The sequence below is a fragment of the Xenopus laevis genome, chromosome 6L (genome assembly GCF_017654675.1).
Source record: "Xenopus laevis strain J_2021 chromosome 6L, Xenopus_laevis_v10.1, whole genome shotgun sequence".
NCBI lineage: Eukaryota > Metazoa > Chordata > Amphibia > Anura > Pipidae > Xenopus > Xenopus laevis.
In genome coordinates, this window is record NC_054381.1 from 4,671,118 (window position 1) to 4,684,007 (window position 12,890).

Sequence of the window (12,890 nt, forward strand, 5' to 3'; positions counted from 1 at the left end):
AATATAGCATTCTAACTTGCACTATTGCAGCTAATCTATTTGCAATAAAATGCCTCCGTAGCTTTCCTTCTCCTGTAAGGGAACAGTTTTGTGTAAAAATAGATAAGACTGTGCAAAATATGTTAAACATCCAATCACTTACATTTTGGCCAACTTACTATATCGGAATTTTTTATTTATTTTGCATGTTCTATTTACCCAGTTTTTATTTTTACACTGAACTGTTCCTTGTAGGTGTGCGGTTAACCGAAATTTCTTGGCTACTGTTCCTTGTAGGGCCCATGTACACTGAACCCCCAGTCACATAGCTGCCCCTGAATAAATCTCCAATCTGTTCTACTGTGCCAAGGGTACCCCATAATTAACCCTAATGATGCTGGAAATACTCCTTTCTGGAGAGAGTATACCCAAGTACTAAATCAGAAACCCAAACTGTATGATATAAAAAGACGAATCCTTAACGTAACAGTATGTAAAGTCCCAATATGTAAAGTCCCAATATGCAAGATTAAAATCCAATACTTTAAGGTACAAACATTAAAATATTAACATATTGGCTGAAACACAAGTTATAGCAGCACTGGTGGAAATAATATTTCTCATGTATACAGACACTGAGCAAGCCTCCAGGTCACGGGGGATACGTGTAGTTGCACCCATCCCATGATGCTTTTATAACTCCACCCAGTAACATTAAGCCCCACCTCCTGTCAGATCTGCAGCATTGGGAATGTCAGACTGGTGGGAAACTGACCAGCAGGTGGCGCTGTTGTAACAAAATGTATTCATGTTAACAGTACATGTATCATTCAATATCTCGGAACATAAAAGAAACAAATAATGAATGTACATTACACAAGTGCTTAGAATAGCACCCTCATCAACTTTACATTCACTTATTTTTAAGGTTTACTTATCCTTTAAGGAAAAGGGTTACAAGCCTGGGTAGTGGATTGGTGCCGAGCCTGTAGGAGGAGGGTTCCCTTGGTATGGGGGAGGGGAGTTATACCAGCCAAATAGAGTGGGGGGTGTTGGCATAGGGAATGGAGGGTAGGAGTGATTAGGAGGGGGGATGGGTACTGAGGGTACAAGAGGTTGGTGTGGGATATAGCTGACAATGAGTTGGAAGATCTCAACTTCATACCCGGCAGCATGGATTTAAGGAAAACGAGATCCGGACAATCTTCTACTTTACTCTCTGCATTTTGTTTTGTGAGAACGTCCACAAGGCAACGCAACATTTCCACAAGTGTTACCTCAACTCCCTCCAAGCGACTGCGTTTCCTACTGGGAGGCGGAGTCTGAAGAGACAATGAAGTTGATGGGAGGGGAGCAGCGGGGGATGGGGGGATCAGTTGTGCTCATGGGAGGGGGGCGGCCATTGAAAACTGCTCCCTTCTCTCCTGGGGGAAGCGCCCTCTTCCTTAAATGGCTGAGAATCAAGAGTAAATGGAAGGGTTATATACTCAAGAGTCACTTACAGTAACCATAGAATCTGTAACATCAGGTCATCATTAAAATACCCCCTACTGTAATTTATAAAGATATTACAAGTCACCGAGGAGTTATTTGTCCATATAATAGGGCTTCCTGGACAAGCCAAAGTGGAGGGAGAGAAGCTTTGACCGGGCTAAGCAGGCTTTAGGCAAATAAGGGGGTTAGGATTGGTGGTGAGGAATTAAGGAGGGCTTACCAGCAGGGTGGATCCAGGGGGATTTGGTTGGCAGCCATCCTTCTGGAGCAGCGAGGTGAAGCAGCATGGCTAGCTCTGATATCACAGCCATGCTGGAGATCTTGAGGTAGCAGGCAGTTAAAAATGGCCCTGCTTGGCTGTGGGATCAATTGGGGGCATCAGTGACCCCCAGGGCGGCGCTGTGTCATCTCCCAGCAGGCGGCAGTGTCGATGCAGGCCCCTAGCTTGCCTCAGCCCTGAGGCGTCGGGTAAGCAGAGGCGCACAGTCAGTCCTAGCCCACGGACAGTGAGAGCCCTGAGGAACGATGGGGCTCCCAATCCCCCCCCCAACGCAGCTGGTCGGAGTGTCCGGAGCAGTGCTACAGGCCGCGCGGGAGAGCGCACTCCTCCATTGCCAGCAGCAGCACGAGCAGGGGGGTGGAGCCTGTGCTCTAGCACTTCTCCCCCCCTGCTCTCCCAGCCCTCATCACACAGTAAAAGCACTTCACAGGGACCCGGGGGGCAGGCACAGGGGGCCACTAATGAACCTCCTGCAATACCAGGCGGCTCTAGTAGGGCCCCTCTCTCACCCCACAGGCAAACTGGGCACGCTGCTTCTCCCTCTCCCAGCTCCAGTGGGAGGTCTCTGGACAGCCAGGCAGCAGCTGCATGGGGACAGGGGGTAATGACAGCCCAGAACAGTGCTCATGCTGGGGCATCTGGACAGGGCAGGGAGCAAAGGGGGCATTCCAGGAGAGACCCAGTTAACAGCAGGGCTCCCAGCAGGACACCGGACCAGGGAGATTGGGGAGAGCACCTTCAACAAGGCCAGAGAGACAGGACCAGGAGAACAGCCTTCCGGGTTCAGACTCGGACAGCTCCCAGGACAGGGCCTCACGCGCAGCTGGCTGCCATCACGCCCCAGTAATAATACTACAGAGCAAGGCCATGCCAGGGAGGACACTGCAGGTGTGTCGCAGACAGCGGACCGCATAGCAGAGGCAGGACGCCCAGACCAACGGCAAGAGACTTCCCAGGCTGTTACGGGTGGTGAGTACACTGCTTTGCCATTGTTACAGTCGCAGCGGGTAGGCTTAGCGCAAGCCGGTACTAGTGGGGTGCAGGGATCATTGTTGGGTCTGTTTGAGGGGATTAGAGACATGATGGCATCATGGGAGACCGGTAAAGGGGGAACACCCCCCTTGGGCCCCATCTGAGGGGCAAGCCCCTCTAGAACGGAAGGGCAGGCAACAGTGATTTCTGGCATCCCGCACCCATTGGGGGGACGGAACAACCCGGTACGGGGGTGAGGGTGGCGGACCCTGCAGGGCAGCAGGCTACTACGGTAGCTACAAGTGGTGTAACAGGTGCGGGGGTCCAACTCGCGGACACGGCCTTAGGCGGGTCATACTATTGCTGCGCGGGTCCCCTGGGGGGGTTCACCTTAAGCCCGAGGTGAAAGATGAGATTTGGAAAGGGGAGTTTATAGAGTTGTACTCGTTACTCCCTAGGGAAGATTTTATAGATGTGGATGAAGAGAAGGATAAAGAGAAAGCAAAAAAGCGTGAGGAGGAGGAAAAGAAGCGATATAGAAAGATCCCGAAAACATTTGGGACTTGGCTAATGGCCTTTTGCATATATGCCGGGGTTTTGGGGGAAAAACAACCCCAATTGTGTTCATCCCACTTCTGCTATGTGGATGAGATCTGGTCGGCGAGCAGAGACTTTGGGGGATAGGCATGGTGGAGGTACGATGAGCACTTTCGCCAACGGAAGGCTGCGCACCCCACCATGCGTTGGCATTATAAGGACATACATTTATGGTTGAAGCTGATGGGCCCGCAAAAGGGCCCACCCCTCTCAGGGGTGCGCCAGCGGGCTCAGCAAGTCCGGCTCGCTGGCAAGCACGAGAGAAGGGAAGCCGGTATGTTTTCAATTTAATGAGGGACAGTGCCGGTGGCGGAACACATGCAGATTCCGGCACGAATGTTCCGGTTGTGGTGGGGGGGCACCCCTTCGCCAGATGTTTTAAAAAAGGCAAACCAGGCAACAAATCTGCAGAAGGAAAAGGGGAGCACTCCCGTGAATCTACAGGGGATGGAGCGATGGCTAAGTAGTTACAGCCGTCAGGGGGATGCACTCAGTACAGACATAGGGTTTCTCCCCAGTGTGGACTAACTGGTGTATTTTGAAGTTACATTTAAGACAAACCTCCTCCCACACGTGGCACATTCAAACGGCTTCTCCCCAGTGTGAATTAACTGGTGCTGAATTAGTCTGTACTTGCGACTGAATTGAATCCCACACTCAGAGCATTCAAATGATTTAATCCCCGTGTGGGTTAGCTGATGTGAAATGGCTTCTCTCCTGTGTGAACACGTTGGTGGATCTGAAGATTTGACTTAACTCTAAATGATTTATCACACTCTGAACAAGCATAAGGTTTCTCCCCCCCGTGTGAATCAGTTGGTGACCATGGAGACTGTGTTTTACTGAAATTCTTTTTCTGCATTCAGAGCAAACAAATGGTTTCTCCCCTGTGTGGGTTCAACAGTGGTTTTTAAAATCTCCAATCTGAATAAAGTCTTTCCCACAGTGAGGACAAACATATGGTTTCACTCCAGTGTGGATATTCTGATGTTTCAAAAGATGTGGCTTTAATCTAAATTATTTGCCACACTCTGAAAAGGAAAAAGATTTCTCCACTGAGTGAACAGACTGGTGGGTCAGGAGAAGGCTTCTTAATGAAAATCTCTTTCCACAATCAGGACACACAAATGGTTTCTCTCCTATATGACTCTGACTGTGGAGTTTCAGTTCTTCCTTCTGGGAAAATAATACGGTTTGAATCCAGTGTGGACCCTCTGGTGCCTAATAAGAGATTCCTTCAGTCGGAAGCATATCCCACACTCGGGACAGGAAAAAGCTTTTATATTTTTATGAATTAGAATGTGCCGAGCAAGACTTTGTTTGATCGTCAATGTTTTCATATGTTGGTTAAGAGTGAGTTTGCTCTTCAGTTGTTTCCCACACGTAGAACAGACATATGGTTTGTGCTTTTGGTGGATTTGCTGATGTTGATGAAGGTTTCTTTTGTTTTATGCTGTGGGCAATTATATTGGTACTAACACTTTTTAATTGGGAAGTTGTATTTTTATCTCTTTGATGCATTTGGATCTTCTTTATTCTTCTTATCAAATGAGTTTTAGTTGAGTTGAGATTCTTCAGAACTTCTGGCTTTTGAGAAAACTCATTACTTTTGTTCCGTTTCTGCTTTACGTTTTTGCCAAATGGAATTAAGTTGTATGTCGAGGCATCACTAGTAGTAGGCCGGTTCTCTGGAAGGATAAACAGAAATTGTACATTTCATAAATACAGCACTTAAACCATGGGCTTGTTAATGATTAATCAAGGATTAGGATCAGGTACGTCAATCTTTTTTTTATCATTGAGTAGTGATTATTGTTTTATTGATGGATGAAACTAAAATAAGAAAATTAAAAAAGGATCTTAGCCAAACTTTCAGTAAATGGCACCCTATTTATAATAGTGCAGCGACTTCCCATGGGCAATTTAAAAATATGGTTACCGAGAATAGTGGCGCTTCCATCTACCACCTGCATTGAATGCTTATTGAAAGTTTAGCTTCAGGGGCACCCTTAGAATGTCCATTTTACAGTAATTGTGTTACATATGTTTATTTACACTGGCAATGGGGCAGAATAATTTAAAATGAGGGGTTGAAAACACCCAACATTGTTTCATCTGCTAGTTTGCCCTCCATGAACAAATTAAAGACCTCATTTACTGTGACTCCATTGTCCATCACCTATATCACATAAATCAAAAACGGTCACCGGCGTCTAAGAATAGTCGCTGGCGTCCAAGAATAGTCTCCAAGAATAGTCGCCGGCATTCAAGAATGGTCGTCGGCGTCCAAAAACGAGACGCCAGCACCTCCAATGGGAACAGAAACCCTCAATTTTTTGATTGAAACTTACCAGAAGCTGCTGCATTTCTCACCCTAGACTTATACTCGGCTTATACTCGAGTCAATAAGCTTTCCCAGTTTTTGGAGGTAAAATTAGGTACCTTGGCTTATACTTGAGTATATACGGTAAATGTGACATGAGGTGTCCGTTATAAAGACATGCTGATCCATTATACCAGTGATCTCCAACCAGTGGCTCATGAACAACATGTTGCTCTACAACCCCTTGGATGTTGCTCCCAAGGGCCTCAAAACAGGTGCTTATTTTTTAATTCCTGGCTTGAAGGCAAGTTTTAGTTAGCTAAAAACCTTGTGTATTGCCAAACAGAGTCTCCCATAGGCTGCAAGTCCTCATAGGGGCTACCAATAGCCAATCACAGCCCATATGTGGCACCCCCAGGAACTTTTCGCATGCTTGTGTTGCTCCCCAACTTATTTTTACATTTTATGTGGCTCACAGGTAAAAAAAAAAAAAGGTTGGTGACCCCGCCTTATACCAATACATAATCTTGAATGTGATCCCTTAACTAACTTTCTGATAACTTAACAACTTATACTAAAAGTACTTCATAAAGCCGCAATTAATTACAAAATAATCAAAAACACAAATTCATATAGCAATTAATAAACCTATATTGCACATTCCCCATCTTGATTAATTAGTCATCCATTGTATATAAACTAGCGAGGCACCAAATCCAGGATTCAGTTCAGTATTTAATATTTTTCAGCAGGATTCGGATTTGGAACGGAGACACTTCTACCCCCTCCAATAACACATCTGACCTTGACAAAGATAATGATGTTTTACATATAAATAATGAAATAAAACACCTCTCCCGGTTGTACTGTGCTTTAAAAAGGCAATGGGGCGACAATCACTGACCCAGCTCTTAAGTGCGCATTCCTATCATCGGCTTGCCTACTTTTTTGTTAAAAGCAGTTCAGTGTAGTGGATACGATGCATCCCTAATATACTTTTGAAAATTCATAGATTTCAATCAAGTGTGCAAATTCATCAATTAATAAATTTTAAAAAAAACAAATATAATAGTAAGTAAAGAAGAAGTTGCTCATGGGGTCCTGAGCTGGAGTATAGAAAAATATTAGACTGAATAAGTGCAAGGTTCTCCACTGTCTCCAGCTAGTATCATCAGTCTTTTTAACTTGTATATGTTTAGTAATGGCATGAGCAAAAGCCATGTGTGGGAGGGGCTTCCAGATTTAAAGGGGAAGTAAACCCAACAGGTACTCACCACACGGAACATGATGGAAAACTTAAACAGCAGATTTTATTCACAACACACATCAGAAGCTCTTCATTCAGGCACATGTTCACACTCCACCATTTGCTTCTTCAGACATGTTAATTACACATTTTCCTTCAAACTAGTTTCTCTTGAAATAGGCACGCCTTCCTTAGGACTTTGGATCCCACCTAACCGCTTAGTGGTCCGGTGTATACACCACCCATATCCCCCCACTCTCCAATAGTGGCCCGATACCTTCAGGGTGATACCCCTACACTCTTCCAGGTTAGGCCCCTTTTTTATCCAAGTACTGGCCTGAAGCGTTGCTGTCCTTCCTACCTAGTCCTAAACTGTTGCTGGTTCCCTCATGTGCCCGTAGGAAACTAATTCCACTTTCCTCCTTGATGGGGCCACAACTGCCCTAACTAAATGCCCTCATGGCCTCGTGCACCTAGTGCTCACTCACTTTAAATTTTTCCTGTTCTAACTTCTCATAAACTAAGCCATTGGGTCTCACTTACCCTGCGAGGAGATGTTATTCCGGCCACGTCCTCCTATCAAGTGGCTTCACTTGGGCAATGCACCTCCTTTATACCCTTCTCCGGTCTCACAGTGGCCTCTGGTGGCCGGGGTAAAAAATACACCTAAAATTAAATTAAAGAACTCTGCTGCCATCTATTGGTGATTCCCAGAAATTACATCCAACACACTTAAACATATATACATTTTACATACATGCACATTTTGCCACACAAAAAGAAATAAACATAACACTCTTCATCGCTTCACACCCCCTTACACGTTTCCATGTGAATAGATTATAACAGATGACTGGGTTTTATTTGTCAAAGACAGTGGAATTTTAGTCAGTTTCTCATGTGCGGTGGAGACTGTAGCAAACAACATACAGACATAGTTACATAGTTAAATTAGGTTGAAAAAAGACCAAAGTCCATCAAGATCATCCCCTTCAAATTAAATCTAGAACCCATACATTCACTCACACTGACCCCTCTATACACTTACATAAACTATATGTACCCATATCTATACTAACTATAGAGTTTAGTATCACAATAGCCTTTGTATTATGTCTGTCCAAGAAATCATCCAAGTCCCTCTTATAGTCATTAACTGAATCAGCATCACAACATCACCCGGCAGTGCATTCCACAACCTCACTGTCCTCACTGTGATGAACCCCCTACTCTGTTCCTTTAAATGAAACTTCTTTCTTTTCTTTTAAAATTCTTTTTATTGAATTTTCATGAAAATACAATGAATTAAATATATGAACATTCATATTATGGAATAAAAGAATAATTCATATGAGTAAAGTTCAAGAAATGTTTTCATGTAATCTAAACCATGAAATAACCAAAAACAAATCAAAACAAAACAAAAACAAAAAGACCCGTACTTTTTTTAAAAGGTAATTAAGACATGGGAAGTCAGTACAAATAGTTTTAACACACTTTCATATAATAATGACAAATGAATAGTTATGTGAGTGAAAAGAAAATATAAAATTACCAATATCATTCATTAGCGATCATCTTGTCCCATCAGTTTAAGGATAAAATCTTTTTTAGAAACATCTAAAGATGAAATATACAGGGACCATCTGTTTTTAACTTTATTTCTTTGAATAGAATCATCCATCCTAAATCTAACAGCTTCCTGCATACATAGCTTATGCAAATATGAAATTACATCTTTCAAAGAAGGGGTTTTATCTTTAATCCAAAACAAAAAAATTGACTTTCGAGTAGCAGCCATAACCAGCCAGCAAAAAGACAGTATTTCATCTGTAATCTTCCCAGAAGAACCACTCTGTGATAACTGAAGCGAATCTTTAAGATCTAACAGTGCATATTGGGGTTTCAACAATATATCTAACTTGACCACTCCTTTAATGTAACGTGTAATTTTCTCCCATAGAGTTATGATAAATGGACACACCCACATATAATGAAAAAAATCAACATTTTGCTCTTTGCATTTCGGACAGTAAGAAACCTTCTGAGAATCTTTATTTTCTTGAAATAGTTGTCCATAACCCAGGTGAATGAATCTAAATTGCTGATCTCTCCAGCTCTCAGAAAGTACATTCTTTCTAAAATTCTGAAACGATCTCAAAAGATCTTTGGAAGAAATGTTTATCCCTAAAAACACAGACCATTTTTTACTTGAATTATCAAGTGGATCAAAATCATTAGAAATAGGGTTTAGAAGATGTGATGAGATCCATGAAATATTGTTTAGTTTGAGATCTTCAGTTAATTGCACTACGAAATCATAAAACTGATGATGATTTAGTTGTGATTTTGTTTTGTTATCAATTAGCTGAAAACCTTGTCTAATTTGCAAATAGCTTAACCTCTCTTTCTCAGAAAGACCATATTGTTCTTTAATTTTGTTCCAAGAAAGAGGATCTCCTGAAACCGGATCAATAATATCACTAATTTGAAAGATACCAAATCTTCTCCACCTATGAGAGACAATATTTCTTCCCTTTTTAGGGAAACCTCCCAAAAAAAAGGAGATAAGAAAGGTGAAACATTAAAATTTAAATTATTCTGTTTACATAAAATTTTCCAAGTACTGAATGTATCTCTATATATTGGGTTTCTTTTAATATCAATATTTTGCTCTGACCAACCTCTATGTAGAGAAGAAATAATATGTTCTTTTGAGTCTAAAAATTGTTCCAAATCTAGATTTGTGAATTTCTCTCTACCAGACAACCATTGAACAATATATCTAGTGTTTGCAGCAACATTAAACTTTCTAAAATCTGGAACATTAAGTCCCCCTAAGCATTTAGGTTTCCTAAGTTTAGATAAAGACATTTTTGCTTTTTTGTTATGCCAGATAAAATTACTTAGAATTTGATCCATCTTCTGCACATCTGAGTGCTTTAACAATAGTGGGAGATTTAAAATAAAAAAGCCAATGAAGATTGATCTCTCAGGTTAGTCCAATATTTAAGTTTATCCAAAGATTCTTTATATTCCTCACTATGTTGTCTAGATGGATGCATAATAAAATTTAAATAAGCCTTTTCTGAGCTTTAGAATGGAATATGAATTCTTTATTAATTTTTCTCATAAAATGAATTTTATAAGAAGTGATCTCACCCCGGATTACAGCTTTCCATGTATCCCATAATAATGGTAGATTAGATTTCTCATCCTGATATTGCATATTTTCTCGAAGGAATAAATTCCATCTCTCTTTCAACTTTACATTAAACTCTTGCTTGTCTTTAAGAAAGATAGGATATGACCAGGGAATGTAAGATTTCGGTAAAGGGCCTAATTCAATCTCAATCAAGACCGGGGCGTGATCTGACAAATTAATATTCCCAATATGAGCTGATCTAGTTTTATTAAGTACATCAATTGAGGAAAACAAATAGTCAATTCGAGTCCCGGTCCCATGAGGATGAGAGAAAAAAGTAAAATCTCTTTCTGTTGGGTTTAAAATTTGCCAAAGATCTACTAACTTCATCTGATTTTCAATAATTTGGACTTTCTAAAAGACTGTTTTTGGGTTGGATCACTTTTATCTAGAGGCCATAAATAAGATTCATTGAAATCCCCACCAATTATAAACCTATTCTGCGGATAAGATCCTATTTTTTGGCAATCTGAGAATAAAATTCTTCCTTACTTGAATTAGGAGCATACAATGAACCCATATACCAAATCTTATTCTGCAACAGTACTTCAGCTATTACAAATCTACCGTCAGTGTCACTTTCTGAATTCAATAATTGTAAATTTAAGGATTTATGAAACAAAATTGCTACACCCCCTTTTTTTTTTACTGCAGGAGAGTATACTACTTGGCCAACCCATCCTTTTTTTAATTTTTGAGATTAAATGAAACTTCTTTTCCTCTAGTCTGAAGGGGAGGCCTCTGGTACGTGATTCTCTTTATGGGTAAAAAGGTCCCCTGCTATTTGTCTATAATGTCTTCTAATGTACTTGTAAAGTCTAATCATGTCCCCTCGCAAGCACCTTTTTTCCAGAGAAAACAACCCCAACCTTGTCAGTCTCCCCTCATATTTGGCATCTTCTTTAACCAGTTTAGTTGTACATCTCTGTAGTCTCTACAGCTCATTTATAGTCCAAAAGCCCAAAACTGCCCCAGGGACCTATAAAGAGACATAATTATGTTTTCATCCCTTGAGTTAATGCCCTTTTTATGCAAAACAGAACTTTATTTGCTTTAGTAGCCACAGAATGACACTGACATTAGATAGCTTGGGGGTCATTTATCAACACTGGGAAAATTTGCCTATGGACAGTAACCCATGGCAACCAATCAGATTGCTGCATTCATTGTCCTACTTGCAGCTGACTTCAAAAATCTTATCACTGATTGGATGCTATAGGTAACTGGCCATGGGCAAATTTGCCCAGTTTTGATAAATGAGCCCCCCCAAAAAACCCCAGATGCTTCTCAATTAAGGAAAATCCAAACACACTGCCATTTAGTGTATAACTTGCATTTATATTATTTTTGCCAAAGTGCATAACCTGCATTTATCAACATTGAACCTCATTTTCCAGTTTGCTGCCCAGTTTTCCAGTTTAGACAAATCACTGTGCAAAGTGGCAGCATCCTGCATGGAACCTATAGTTCTGCACAATTTAGTCTCATCTGCACAAATAGAAACAGTACTTTCAATGGCCACCTCCAGGTCATTAATAAACAAGTTGAAAAGCAAGGGACCTAGTACAGAGCCCTGCGCTACTCCACTAACAACACTGGTCCAATTAGAAAATGTTCCATTTACCACCACTCTTTGTAGTCTATCTTTTAGCCAGTTCTCTATCCAGGTACAAATACTATGTTCCAGGCCAACATTCCTTCATTTAACCAGTAACCTTCTGTGTGGCACTGTATCAAATGCTTTAGCAAAGGCCAAGTAGATCACATCCACTGCCATCTCAGAGCCGAGGTTCCTGCTCACAAAAATATATTAAATTTGAACTATTAAAACCATGCTGGCACAAAGTTATAGTATTACCTATTAGTTTTACTTTTGTCCATGCATTATATCAATCAATGCATTGCAATTATATAGGAAGTAGAAAATTTATATTTCCCCATATGCAATGGGAAGTACCTGTTCATTTACCTATCCAACATTTGTGGTTGTTTATTTACCAAGGTATTTGTAGATGAAATGGCCAAATGTTGTACCAATGTTGCTTGCTTTCATTATTGATATCTCCATGATATCTCACATTAGTAGAGCCCAACAGAAACATTTTGGGATACTACATCCAGCAATAAAAATCAAATTAAATATTTAAACTTTAAAAGCACAGGAGTAATATATACTATGAAATAAATACCACATGTGTATTTCGGTGATGTGTGATGGAACCCATTGGAGAATGTGCAATAAAAGAAAACCACTTCAAGTAGTGAGTCAGATAGAAGAGCATGTGTTGATGTTTGACACCAACAAGGCACCAAACATATGGGGAGGATATACTAAAGGGCAAAGTAGCCGTCACTAGAAAAAATTCCCATCTACAGGGATATCGCCAATTAACTAACAGGCGTAAAGGACAATTCACTAGCGAAAGATACCGTAGCTAGTGCAGTTTTGCCAACTTTTGGGCCCTTTCGCCAGGTGCATTTTCACTCAGGTGAACGATTGTTACTCTGCAAATTTTACAGAATGTTACCTTTTTCGCCAGAGTTTCCTTCACCAGCTTAGACCTGGCGAACTGATAAGATGAAGCTACATCCTCCTCAATCTTATGTCAGTGACATCATATCCTGTATGTCATAAAAAAAACTGATTTTTTTTTTCATATTTTTAAGCTGCATTGTCTTTAAAAGTTGTAACTATTAATAAATGTTTGTTTTAACTTTTTCAACCATTTTAGGGGCATGCCACATTTGTTTTAGGGTGGGCTCATGTCTAGAGCATTAGAGGATCTTTCATATT

General features: G+C 41.0%; 1 long non-coding RNA gene across 1 annotated transcript; it reads right to left on the bottom strand.

The window, feature by feature from the left end:
- Nucleotides 1–451: 451 nt before the first annotated feature.
- LOC121394518 lies at nt 452–12,681 on the bottom strand. The gene is made up of 2 exons (XR_005961737.1): nt 12,625–12,681; nt 452–5,010 (listed from the first exon to the last, which is right to left on the bottom strand). It is a non-coding gene; the product is annotated as an uncharacterized LOC121394518 (long non-coding RNA).
- Between the last annotated feature and the right edge of the window lie 209 nt (nt 12,682–12,890).